The sequence below is a fragment of the Felis catus genome, chromosome A3, assembly GCF_018350175.1.
Source record: "Felis catus isolate Fca126 chromosome A3, F.catus_Fca126_mat1.0, whole genome shotgun sequence".
Lineage (NCBI taxonomy): Eukaryota > Metazoa > Chordata > Mammalia > Carnivora > Felidae > Felis > Felis catus.
Window position 1 is genome coordinate 101450257 of NC_058370.1, and position 12465 is coordinate 101462721.

Below are 12465 nucleotides of genomic sequence, written 5' to 3' on the forward strand. Positions count from 1 at the left end.
TGCGGGGGCAGGAGATACACAGGAAATCCCTGTACCTTCCTTTTAATTTTGCTGTGAGCCTAAAACTGCTCGAAACAAATAAGTCTTTTTTAAAAAATCAAAGGAAGAATATTTTGTGACACATGAAAATGAAATGAAATGTAAATTTCATGGCCCATAAGTACGATTTTATTGGAAAAGAGCCTTGCTCATTTGTGCATTGTCTTGCCTGCTTTTCTCCTACAACGGCAGAGCTGAGTAGTTGTGACGGAGACTGCGTGGCCCGTAAAGTCTAAAATATTTACCAGCTCGCCTTTCACAGAAAAAGTTTGCTGACCCCCAGCTTTAGCTAGCTCCCGCTCCCAACCATACTACCATTCTCCTTCTCTTTCCTTTTTCTTTCTCTTTCCATCTCCTTACTGTCCCCCTTACCATCACCGAGGGAAAGAAGGATGGTGTCTGTGTGGAGTTGCAGGTTGCCTTCGGGGTGATTGAGGAGTGTGTGTGTGTGTGTGTGTGTGTGTGTGTGTTCAGTCTGATAATGCTTCATTTCATTTTTACTTTTTGTGGCTCAAGGAACAAATTTCAATCATCAGGAAATTCCGTCCCCTGCTCAGTCACTTAGATAGACACTGTGTTAATCAGGTCCACATTGTTTCTTATTGGGCAATGCCCCATAGATGAACTTGTAATGAACGCAGAGGATTTCAGGCTCACCTAGACATATGAGCTAGGGTCCGAACAAGAAGTAGAGGTGAAGTAATTGTCAGGATAATTTGAGCCCCTACCTCAGCTCTTTAAAGAAAGGAGGAAGCAGGCCGGCATTATCCAGAGAAAAGGCACTCACTGGGAGATTACACCATCGACCCGTGACCTGTGTGTGGTTGGTGCGGCCTTCAAAGTGCTACACTTCCACTGGTCTATCTTATCCCATGCCCATGGGCAGGGAGGGCACTGGGAGACCAGTGTGAGGAGGGGACAGCCCATCCTGACCCATCAGCTCCAGGAGGAAGAGTCATTCGTGTGCCCTTCTCAGGGCCCCACACTCTGGGCCACTTTTCTGCTTCCCAGCTCGGCGGGTACCATGTCCTCCTTGGCTCGGTTGGCTCTGAGATTCCTGCCTCTTGCCACCTCTCAAAGACTCGGAGTTCCTTCTGATGGTGAAATGACCTTGGCATTCCAGGCTCGGTCACGCACCCCCTGTGGACCACTTCTCCTGGGTCCTCTTTCCCCCCTAGCTGCCGGCGGTGGGTGATTTCAAGTTTCATTTCATTTGTACATTTTTCTTGGAGAACACATTTCCGGGAATTCACACATCCCTTCCACACTGATGACTCTACCCTTCTCTAGAGCAACGAGCATACATCTCCAATGCGTATATTTGTTCATTCTCGTTAATTATTCACTGAGCGCTTGCCCTGTTCTGGCAGTGTGCCGAGCACAGTGGTGTGGGGGTGTCCAGGCAAATAGGAGCCCCGTCCTCAGGGAGAAGGGAGACAGAAGTAGGCAAGTGGTTGCACACAGTACAGTTATTTTACACAAAGTGTCACAGAGCGCTGTGATAAATGCCCCTGGGAAAGGGAGAAAGGTACATCACGCTCTGAGGTGCACAACAAGGGAACTTGATACAATTCGGAGGCGGGTGGAGAACTTTACCAAGGAATGGGATTTCAAGCTGAAGTCTGAAAAACTCAAAAGAGTTAACAAGAGAAAGTAGACGGAGCTCTGGCTAGCAGGACCGAGGCGGGTAAACACCCAGAGGTGGGAAGGAGCGTGGTATGCTCGGGGGACAGAGGAAGGCCACGGTGGAGTAGTTTTCGAACAAGGGGGGAGTGTTTTCAGATGCCACTAGAGGCAGGCTGCAGGTCTTTTTATCAGTTAGTGTGCTTCTGGCTGCGAGTAACAGAAACCTAACTTCCCCTGGCTGAAGAAAATGAGCAAATGTAATGTTTCACAGAACCGGAAGCCCTCCCCGCAAGCACCCTTGAGAACTGACCTCACCTAATGACTCTGTGTTAGTTAACAATTGCTGCGTAACAAGTTACCCCGAGACTTAGAAGCTGAAAACGACGTTCTCATCTCGCATTTCCTCCGGCTCAAGATCTTTCATGGGGTTGCAGCCGAGCCACTGACCAAGGCTCTGGTCATCACAAAGCCGTGCTTGGTGCTGAGGGATCTGCTTCCAATATCAGCTGAGCGGGTGTTGACAAGATTTGGTTTCTCACGGGGTTAGGCTGAGAACCTCCGCTCTTCACCGTGGGGTCCCTTCCACGGGGACGCTGGCAACCGGACTCGCCTCCCTCAGCGCAAAGAGCCGAAAGAGAGAGAAAGGGCCGCGTCTGCTTGCCTGGTAAATTCTTGGAGTCTAACAAGAAACAGGACGGGTCAGTCACGGAGGCTGTGGGTTTGGAGTTAGCCTGTCCTGGTTTCCCATTCTGACTCTCCCAGTTACTAGCTGCATGAGTTTAGGTAAGTTACGTAATGTCACTGAAGCTCAGAGAGGTTTCCTCACTATAATGTTGTTGGCAGCAGGGGGGGTGAGGGTCTGTGTGTCCGTGTGTCTGTGTTTCTGTGTGTTTCTGTGTGTATCAGGGTATGGGTCCTGACAAGAACTTCAGGGAGATGAGTGCCTGGCAAGGGACCTGGAGCCCAGTGGCTGACGTGATACCAGGCTTTTGGTAAATGGTAGCTGAGGGGCACCTGGGTGGCTCAGTTGGTTAAGCATCAGACTCTTGGTTTCAGCTCAGGTCATGATCTCACGGTTCATGAGTTCGAGCCCCATGTTGGGCTCTGGGCTGTCAACACTGCTTGGGATTCTCTCTCTTCCTCCATCTTTGGCCCTCCCCTGCTTGCTCTCTTTCTCTCAAAATAAATAAACTTAAAAAAGTGAGTAAGTGGTGGCTGGTTACTATTAAAGTTTCTAATAAAATCACCACGGGAACATCCCCTTATTAAATCTCATCTGCTCCAGGCTACATGCCTTAAACATTTCATGTGGATAATTCACAGAGCCCACTGTGTTTATACTAGGTTTCCTTTGACTTCAGAGCAGAAATGAGTTTGGCAGTTCTCCCCTCTCCTTGTGGGAGACTCAGTGCCCTCTAGTGCGGGTGGGGGCGGGGGGGGCGCTGTGGGGCTTGAAGGCAGGGCTCCCTCCGGCTGACGTGGGCAGGCCATGGGTGTATCTTGGGTTGGCCACCGACCTGGATCACCCAGCAAGCACCACCGGAAGGGCGGGGGGGGGGTGTCCTGCAACCCCTGGCAGAGACTTTGCAGGGCCTCCGGCCAGGCTAGAGCTAGGGGTGCTGGTAAGGAGCTGGGGACCCCAGGCTTGAGGGCAGAGATACCTCCCAGACCTCCTCCACGGCCACCTTGCCATCTTTCTTTGTTCCTTCAACTCCCACCCCAGCCGGTTCCAGACCTCATTACTGTTCTCTCCTTCCCTCTCTGCCATCTGCTGCTTTGGATAGGTTTCCTCTCCCCCTGTTTTACTGTGGAACAGATGCAGGACACCTTAAAGGACGATCCATGCATGCTGCCCCAAAGCAAAACCCCAGTCCTTTGAGTTTCTAAGGCTTGTTGTGGCCAGTTACTCCAAAGATGAGGCTTCTGGGGTGAAAAGCCTCGGCTCTTCCATTTTCTTTCCCTCTCCCCCACTCCTCACTCCCTCTTTCTTTCCTTCCCTCGGCTCCCCTTCTCCCTACCTTCTTCCCTCCCTCTCCCCTACCCCTCTCCTCTTCCTCTCTCTTCCTCTCCACACTTCTAGCCCTAACCCTAACCAGCTTCTTTCGTCAGTCCGAGAAGAGGCATCAAACCCTTGTTGGGGTCCAGAGGAAAGGAACAGTGATATTTGTCTCTGTCCTTTCTCATCCGTGATTCTGGGATGCTGGGTGTGGTTTCCAGGTTAAGTAGGACAAGAATTGCTTTGCTTGCACAAAACAGGAAAACCTCTGCCAAGTGAGCCTGGCACATTTCTAGCTTTCACTCTGAAGACACTGGAAGGTGTGACAGTTCTCCAGCACGGTGTTTGAGGGCTTGGCTCAAAGTTCTGTTTCTTCCAGGAAATCTGGTCCAGGTGAGGGGTGGGGAGGGAAGGGGAGGGCCAGGGATATGTCTTAGCCTGACTTGGGGCTTTACTCCTGATTTCTGTGTTGGGAGAATCTGGACACACTCTTTATTTTATGACACGACTGGTCATGGATCATGGTGCACATCTGTTATTATGTAGTGATGTATGAACTCGAGAGAAGTATGTGTTTTACGCAATTACTCACAGTTACTGTGCCGTGGTAACTGCAAGGTGAACCGTGGTGTTGGGCATGGTGTTATTCACCATAGGTGGCAACTGAAATCCACGTGTGTGGAACCATGCAAAACAAGGGCTTTGATTTGCCGCTAGACAGCTCCACCGAGAAACTCAACAAGCACCTGAAAACCTGTCATCTCTCCCTTGAAACCTGCTCCCCTTCCTGACTCCCTGCTGCGCCCTGCACCAAGGCACTCAGGCTAGGAGCCTGGGGATCGTTTCATCTCCTGACTCTCCTCACTCTACCTCCCAGCCAGGACCCAGCCCTGTGATTCCAGCTCCTAAATATTCCACAAATCTGTTCTAACCTCTCTGCGACCCTCTCTCAGGCCCCGTCTTGCTTATAGGATGCAGTGAGGGTCCTGTCTCCCGGCCTCTGCCGAGGTCCCTTCAATCAATCCTCTGTACAACTGTCATTAACTAAAACGTAGAGCTGCTGCTGTGATGCCCTTGCTCAACGCCTTTCAATGTTAGTCCCTCGCCTAGAGAATAAACTCCAGGGTATCGCCATGGCAGACAAAGCCTTCCAGAAGCTGGTCCCTGTGGACGTCGGTTCTCTCATCATTCCCTGTCAGTACTGAATGGTTAGAACCATGGAACCGCACTGGATTGGTTTCCATGCTTTTTCCAGAATGTCCCCCTCCCCAGCTACTCTTCACCTGGCTACCTCCAACACATTTAAGACTCAGCACAAATGTCTCCTCCTCCTTCTCACCTCTGGACTGGGTCAGGTCCCCTCCTCAGTTCTCCCATTGTTCTCTTGGATGAGCCTATCACTGCTTTCACCACCACACGGCTTTATAATCAACTCCTTCTGTGTGTATCTCCTCTACCAGGAGGCAGGAACCATACCCTACTCACCTTCATGTTCCAAATGCAAGCTATAGAGCAGGTGCTTAATAAATGCTCCTTATACAATGAAATTAAAAGTTTGGAGTTGTACAAAGTTTGGACCTGTACTGGACCAACTTGAATGGAATGTTACAGCATGCAAAATGATTTCATGTATCTTGCGGATGAGAAAAGTGAGGTTCGGGAAGCCTTAGTGGCTTACCTAACATCATGTGTCCTTCGTGGGGCAGAGCGCTCTCTCAAACCTGGACCTTCTGACTTGAAGTCCAGGCCTCTCTCTCTGATGGATCCCAGTCCCGACCTTGTCTGTTGGCTAAGTGTTAGGGGTGTGCTTCAGGGAGACCAGGCATGTTGCTCATTTTGTTCACTGTTCTTCCAGTGCCTAGGGCCCATGGTTGACACTCAATACATATTTGTTGAATTAATTAATTCATGAGTTATTGAAAGTCGGCATGAAGTCAGGTTTTGTTGGTCGGAATGGAGAAGCCAGGCATTTGGGAATTGCAAAGAGTGGTATACAAGAGATATCAGAATAGCCTCAGTTCTAGGGGCAACAGGTAGAGGATCGCTTTCTCTCCTACACTCAGATAATTAGATGTCTGCAGGGTCCCTCAGGGCTGGAGCCCCCAACACTCCAGTCTCCGAACAGGTGAAAGGGAGCATTAGCAGGCAGCCGGCTCCTGCCACCCCAGGAGTGGGGTTCTTGGAAAGGTATTATCACTCCTGGCTGTCAGGATGGGACTGGAGCACACTGCCTTCCAAGAATGTGACTGACAGCAAATTTGAGTTCAAAAGAAGATTGGATTTCAAGGCAACTGGAAGCTATTCAGTCAAAGCCAAGTTTTATAGGGAGAATTTCCTCCCGTCTCCTCTCCTGTCCTCCTCCTCCCTCCAGGGCAGCCCGGGCTTGTTGAGACCTGAAAGAGAACTGACAGTGCCTCACTGTTTCCCTAATTGAGAAAAGGGGAGGCAGAAAACCAGACTTTGGACTTGTTTATGAGCCCAGGCAGGATCCAAGAAATACATCTCCCTGAGCATCCCTGGTGAAATGGCTACTCAGAGCGCGCCCAACATGGTGGCTGGCGAATGCCCAGTCTGGGCCTCAGCGCTCGTGTCCAGCATTCGGCAGCCTCCCTAGGGAAAAGAGGCCTTCACCATGCTTTACGCTGACTGTAAGGGGGGAAAACGGGCCGCTAATAACACATCGAAATCTTAGGTTTGTACAGAATTTTCCAGTTTGCCATCACAACAACATACATAAGCAGCTACGCAGTTAAACACTTTCCAGCAAAGAAATCTGGGCCAAGAGAGGTTACAGGACCCGATCATGGTCACACAGCCAGCAGATGGTAGTGCAGGCTTAAAACCAGGCCCTTGACGGAAGACCTCCTCCAGCCTGGTGTGTGTACCTGTGCACTTTGACACATTAAACCCTTAATCCTCACAGGAACCCTATGAAATGGATGCTATCTTTATCCCCATTTTATAGATGAGGAAACAGAAGCTCAGAGACATTCAGTAAGTTGCTAAAGACCATTCAACCACTAATAGGGGAGCCAGCATTTGGTTTTCAAGCACAGAGAGCCTGGCTCCAAAGTCAATTATGTAACCACTACTTGATTGTAAATTTCTAAGCTCAGAGGAAAATCTCACCAACAGTTACTTTGGGTCAGGGGCGGAGGGCACTAGGAGGCCCCATGTTTGAACTCAGAAGATATCACAGCTGCACCCTTCCCGATCCCAAGGTGGCCATCACCCTTGACCACGGCAGGTTGAGGGCCCTAGGAGAAGACCCCAACCAGTAGGCACCCAAATGTTAGAGCCAGTGTGCCAACGGTCAAAGGGCAGGTTGACAAACAGAAATCAAAGAAATGTAGTGAGGGGAGGACAAAGCAAGGAAGGATATATAAAGTCCACATGGCCTGAAGTCTGGGAGAGGAGGAAAGGACAAAGAAAGGGCCAGTTTCAGGGAAGCACATATTCGATTGGCTTGTTGATTTCAGACGGACTACTGAGTGTTGGTTTTGTGCACTATTCTGCCATGTAAACTTATTTAGACCTCACTGCAGATTTTTCATGGAAACCGAGTTCTGAAGATCTGAGTTACGACCACCCATCCTGCCATAGTCTTAGCAAAGATTTCCTGGCTGTTGATCTAAAATGATCTAAATTCTAAACCAGCATTATAATTTCCCAAGATTTCTACTGCTCATGGCTCCCATGGGTCCCATCCGTGAAAAATCTATAGCCATTTAGCATTCAAGGCTCTTTGCAAGGAGTCAAAAGAACATAGCATATGCACCGTTCCTGTCCACCAGGAGCTGGCAAATTCACTGCGGAAAGACCCCACTCAAGTTCATCTTTACATCTGGCTATCAACAGTGGGTGAACTGGCATTTTGTTTGGACAGCAAAGCAGAGTGTTTTTAGCATGGAAAATTCTAGATGTAAAGCCCCTGAAAACAAAACAAAACATAACAAACAAACAAACAAGTGGAAGTAACTTTTCATTCCCTCATTAGTACTAACTTTAAAACATCTATTAATAGTAATAAAACAAGAGGACTTAAAATATACCCCTCATTATGAAATAATGAAAAACATATGCCGTTCAAAAGCCTAGTGCAGAGGAGTGGGGACTTGCCTTTGCATAGAAGTGATACTATCCTCTAACCTCATCGTTAATTAAACTTAATTTTATTTATGGATTCCTCTTGGCCTTCCCCTTGTTTGGGTTCTGTTCCCATCTAAACTCATCCAGTTCTCTCCAACCCGTCTGCTGGACAGTTTTTCTCCTTTTGCATTTCCTTCAGGTCTTCTAGAGAAGTCTCCCTCATTCTTCTCAAGCCCAGCCCAAGGGGAAACCAGGTAAACAAACCAACAAAATCCTGCTTGCTTCACAAGGACACACATGAGGAGATAAAACAGGAAGTCACATGCAGTAAATGCTGTGTATCAAATGAAGGTTCTGGGCCTGAGGTTCCCAAACGTTAAGACAGAGCCTTTAGTGCCTTAGTAACTTTTTGATGGTGCCCCTGGGCCAAATGAAATACCAACAGTTCCATTTATGAAGTAATTAAGTAATTAGGTCCAAACAACTTAATAAGTATTTATGGCTTAACAACTTAGTAGCCACTTGAAAAATTAATACTCAAAAGATTGAAACAAAAAATATTTGTGTTTCATCATTAAATAATTACGGTTACTTATTTATGGGCATGGTACAATTTTTCAGACCATGGAATCAAGTCGGATACAACACTGTCACCCTCATTTCCTGCTGCACATTGATTTTCACATGAAACTTTTCTTTAATCATAGCAAGTGCAGAAATATGTTACCAAGGGGCTCCTGGGTGGCTCAGTCGGTTGAGCATCTGACTTCAGCTCAAGTCGTGATCTCATGGTTTGTGAGTTTGAGCCCCATATCAGGCTCACGGCTGTCAGCCTGTCAGCGCAGAGCCTGCTTTGGATCCTCTGTCCCCTCCCTTTGCCCCTCCCCTGCTTACGTGCATGCACACACGCTTGCTCTCTCTCTCTCTCAAAAAGAAATAAACATTAAAAAAATATGTTGTCATAAAGGATGTGGCGCAATAACGTTGGAAACCCTAATCTAGTAGTTTGCATGGCATCTGACAGATGTTTCTTTGAGAAAATCAAAAATATTGCCCAGCACCCTGTGAACCTGCTGCAGTGGCCTGGGCACCCCAGCACAGTTTGAGGATCACAGTTCCACGCACTAAATGCCATGAGGGTTCCCACAAAAGTGGTTCGCAGAAGATTTCATGGAGGAGGAGAAACGGGAGCCAGCTTGCGGGGGTGGCTGGGTGAAAAGGAAGCCATGGGAGCACAGCAGCATAGAAAGGGGTGTCTGTAGAGGGGGGCATGTGCGAAGTGCAAGGGAAGCCAGCACAGTTCCGCCGGACGTGGTTTCCATGCAAAATCTCCTGGGCGCGCTGGAGGTAGACGCCGAGTGGAAAGTGGGCTGCAGCATATAGCTGAGGGTCCTGGGCATCAGTGCGAGGGCTGCACCCGGCTCACCCTTCCCGTGGGCCACCCTTCACTGCCTCCACTTTGCCAAATCCTTACCAGTTTATCTCCTCAACAGCACTGACAGCTCTGGGGGCAGGGACTGTCTATATCCCTTTGTATCTCCCATACCAAGGAGGATAGAGCTTCTCGCAGAGTGCTCTTTCAAGTAGTGACCATACGGACACGCCCACTGTCACGGGGATGCTGATAATCCGGGCCTTTGCAGACCAAGGCACAGCCAAGGATTCCAGCACCAGGCGGGGCGGCAGAGTAAGGTCCGATTCCTGCTACACATTCCCATGTGGCGAGTTTGCAGGGAAATAATAGGTGAGGAAACTCAGCCGAGGTTGTTTTCAAGAATAAAATGGAAAGCGCCAAGAATGCTCATTTCCAGATCTCTTATCTGCTGCATCTCCAAAGTTTCACCAGGAAGGCAGGTCTTAGGGAATGTACTTGCTGCCAGCTGGGCCTCCCTAGCGTGTCTGTTCCCACGAGGCAGCCCAGATGTGACAGTAGCTCATCAGAGAGCTGTTTGTGTCTTTCTTATTTACAGTGTAAACAGCATTTAGGCTGCAGCTTTGGAAGGCCTCCGTCTATTTGTTCGGGTAAATCCATGGCCCTGGATGCGGTTTCTGTGCAAGATCTCAGGCCGTTAAGGCATAGGAGGTTTTGCGCAGGGGTTTCTGGATTGTTCCTCTTCACTGGCCATTGCAGAAAGAAGAAGTCCTTCAGCCCGCAAGGCTTTTGCACCAATTCTGTTTATTTACATTGCTCCTAAACGGAGTCTCCCAGGAGAGAAGACGGAGCCTGCTTTTCTGTACCCCTGTCCCTTCCTTCTGGAACACAGCACTGTTTATAATAACAAAGCTCTTGGGAAGGTAGCTTTATAACAAAGTTCATTGTGTCAAAAGCAACGTCAACAATAACAAAAGAAATTTGCATAATCAAGGACTGCGGAGCGATCTACATCTGCAGCTACGCAACGAAAATGTCTGTTTCTGAAAGAGCTGTGTCCTCAGAATTTGTTGGCTTCGGTATAAATATGGTACATTTGTCACCGGTGACATATGGTACATTTGTCACCGGCTTTTACTTTGTGAAAACCCTGAATTCTAGCAAAACTAACATAGAATGGATTCTGTTTCAAGAGAAGCTGATTGCTTTCCTGCTAATTTCCTTCATAAAAATGAAAATACTTTCTCTGCTTCTCACGGTCTCTTTAAGGTCTGAGTTTACAAAGGAGCAATCAAGAGACATTTCAATTCCTCCTAGGTATTTTGTCCTCAATTAGAGTAAATTACCACTAGTTGGATAGTAATGCTTCATGATTCAACCACCCAAGCTTCTCATGGAGTCCTGAGCCTAGAGAAAAATTCACATACTTGTCCTTTAAATGTGCCTTTAGGGACACCTGGGTGGCTCAGTTGGGTAAGCCTCCAACTCTTGGTTTTGGCTCAGGTCATGATCTCACAGTTCGTGAGTTTGAGCCCCACGCCAGGCTCTGTACTGTCAGCACAGACCCTGCTTGGGATTCTCTCTCTCCCTCTCTCTCTGCCCCTCCCCCTCTCCTCAAAACAAATAAACTTAAAAAAAGTTTTTTAAAGTAAATGTACCTGTGGGATGCCTGGGTGGCTCAGTAGATAAGCAACTGACTTCAGCTCAGATCATGATCTCATAGTTCATGGGTTCAAGCCCCACCTCAAGCTCTGTGCTGACAGCTCAGAGCATGGAGCCTGCTTCAGATTCTGTCTCCTCTCTCTCTGCCCCTCCCCCACTTATGCTGTCTCTCTCTCTCTGTCTCTCAAAAAATGAATAAACATTAAAAAAATTTTTTTAAGTAAATACGCCTTTAAAACAAAAAATTGTGGGGGTTTCTGGGTCATTCAGTCAGTTAAGTGCCCGACTTCAGTTCGGGTCACCATCCCATGGTTCCTGAGTTTGAGCCCCACGTTGGGCTCTGTGTTGACAGCTCAGAGCCTAGATCCTGCTTCGGATTCTGTGTCTCCCTCTCTCTCTGCCCCTCCCCCCTTGTGTTCTGTATCTCTCTCTGCCTCTAAAAAATAAATATTTTAAAACATTTTTAAATAAATAATTAAATAAAAATAAAAACTGTAACATCAGTTGTGACCACTAAGCAACATCGCCAAAGAAGAACGTGAAAGAAAGAAAGAAAGAAAGAAAGAAGAAAGAAAGAAAGAAAGAAGAAAGAAAGAAAGAAAGAAGAAAGAAAGAAAGAAAGAAAGAAGAAAGAAAGAAAGAAAGAAAAGAAAGAAAGAAAGAAAGAAAGAAAGAAGAAAGAAAGAAAGAAAGAAAGAAGAAAGAAAGAAAGAAAGAAAGAAAGAAAGAAAGAAAGAAGAAAGAAAGAAAGAAAGAAAGAAAGAAAGAAGAAAGAAAGAAAGAAAGAAAGAAAGAAAGAAAGAAAAAGAAACGAAGTCCAGATAAAATTTGGAACTCTCCTCCAAATTCTCTTTGTCATTAACCGATGTGTAAGAGAATTCTGATTTTCATTTTCCTCCAAGGTGGAATAGGGGTTTCTTAACTCACCCTGGATGTTAACACTTGCTCAACTCAAAGCCTCTTCTGCTGGGGGTGATTTAAATCTTGGTCTAGCCGAGTATTAAAAACAGTTACAAGCCGGGACGCCTGACTGGCTCAGTTGGTTAAGCGTCCGACTTCGGCTCAGATCATGGTCTCACTGCTCATGAGTTCAAGCCTTGTGTCAGGCTCTGTGCTGACAGCTCAGAGCCTGGAGCCTGCTTTGGATTCTGTGTGTGTGTGTCTCTCTCTGCCCCTCCCCTGCTCATCCTCTGTCTCTCTCTCTGAAAAAGGAAAAAAAAAAAAAAAAAAGAACCAACTGCAAACAAAACTCTGGCTTTTGTTCTGTTTTCCAGTTCCTTGCCCTCGTGAACTCCTCCCCAGCAGAACACAAGCTCTTCGAAGGCAGGGATTGTGCCTGTGTCGTTCACTGGTTTATCCCGAGGATCCGAGAGGAGGGCCTGGGCACACGGGCTGTGCTCAGTAGCTTCTTCCTGAGGAAGGAGTGAAGCAGGCAGCACATGGAGAGAGGTGCTGTGAAGTGTAAGACGGACCAAACCCACCGAGCGATACTCAAATCCAGGTTGTTTTCTTTCCCTCCCTCCTCTCTGGCAGCCTCTTAAATCCCCAAACATCAATCCTACTTCCCAGACTATTCACTGTTCTGGTCACCACACCTCTGCTTCGCTGTGACAGTGACAGCTCATTTCCTGTGGCCACCGCAGGAAATCACCACCATCTGGGTGGCTGAAAAGGACAGAAA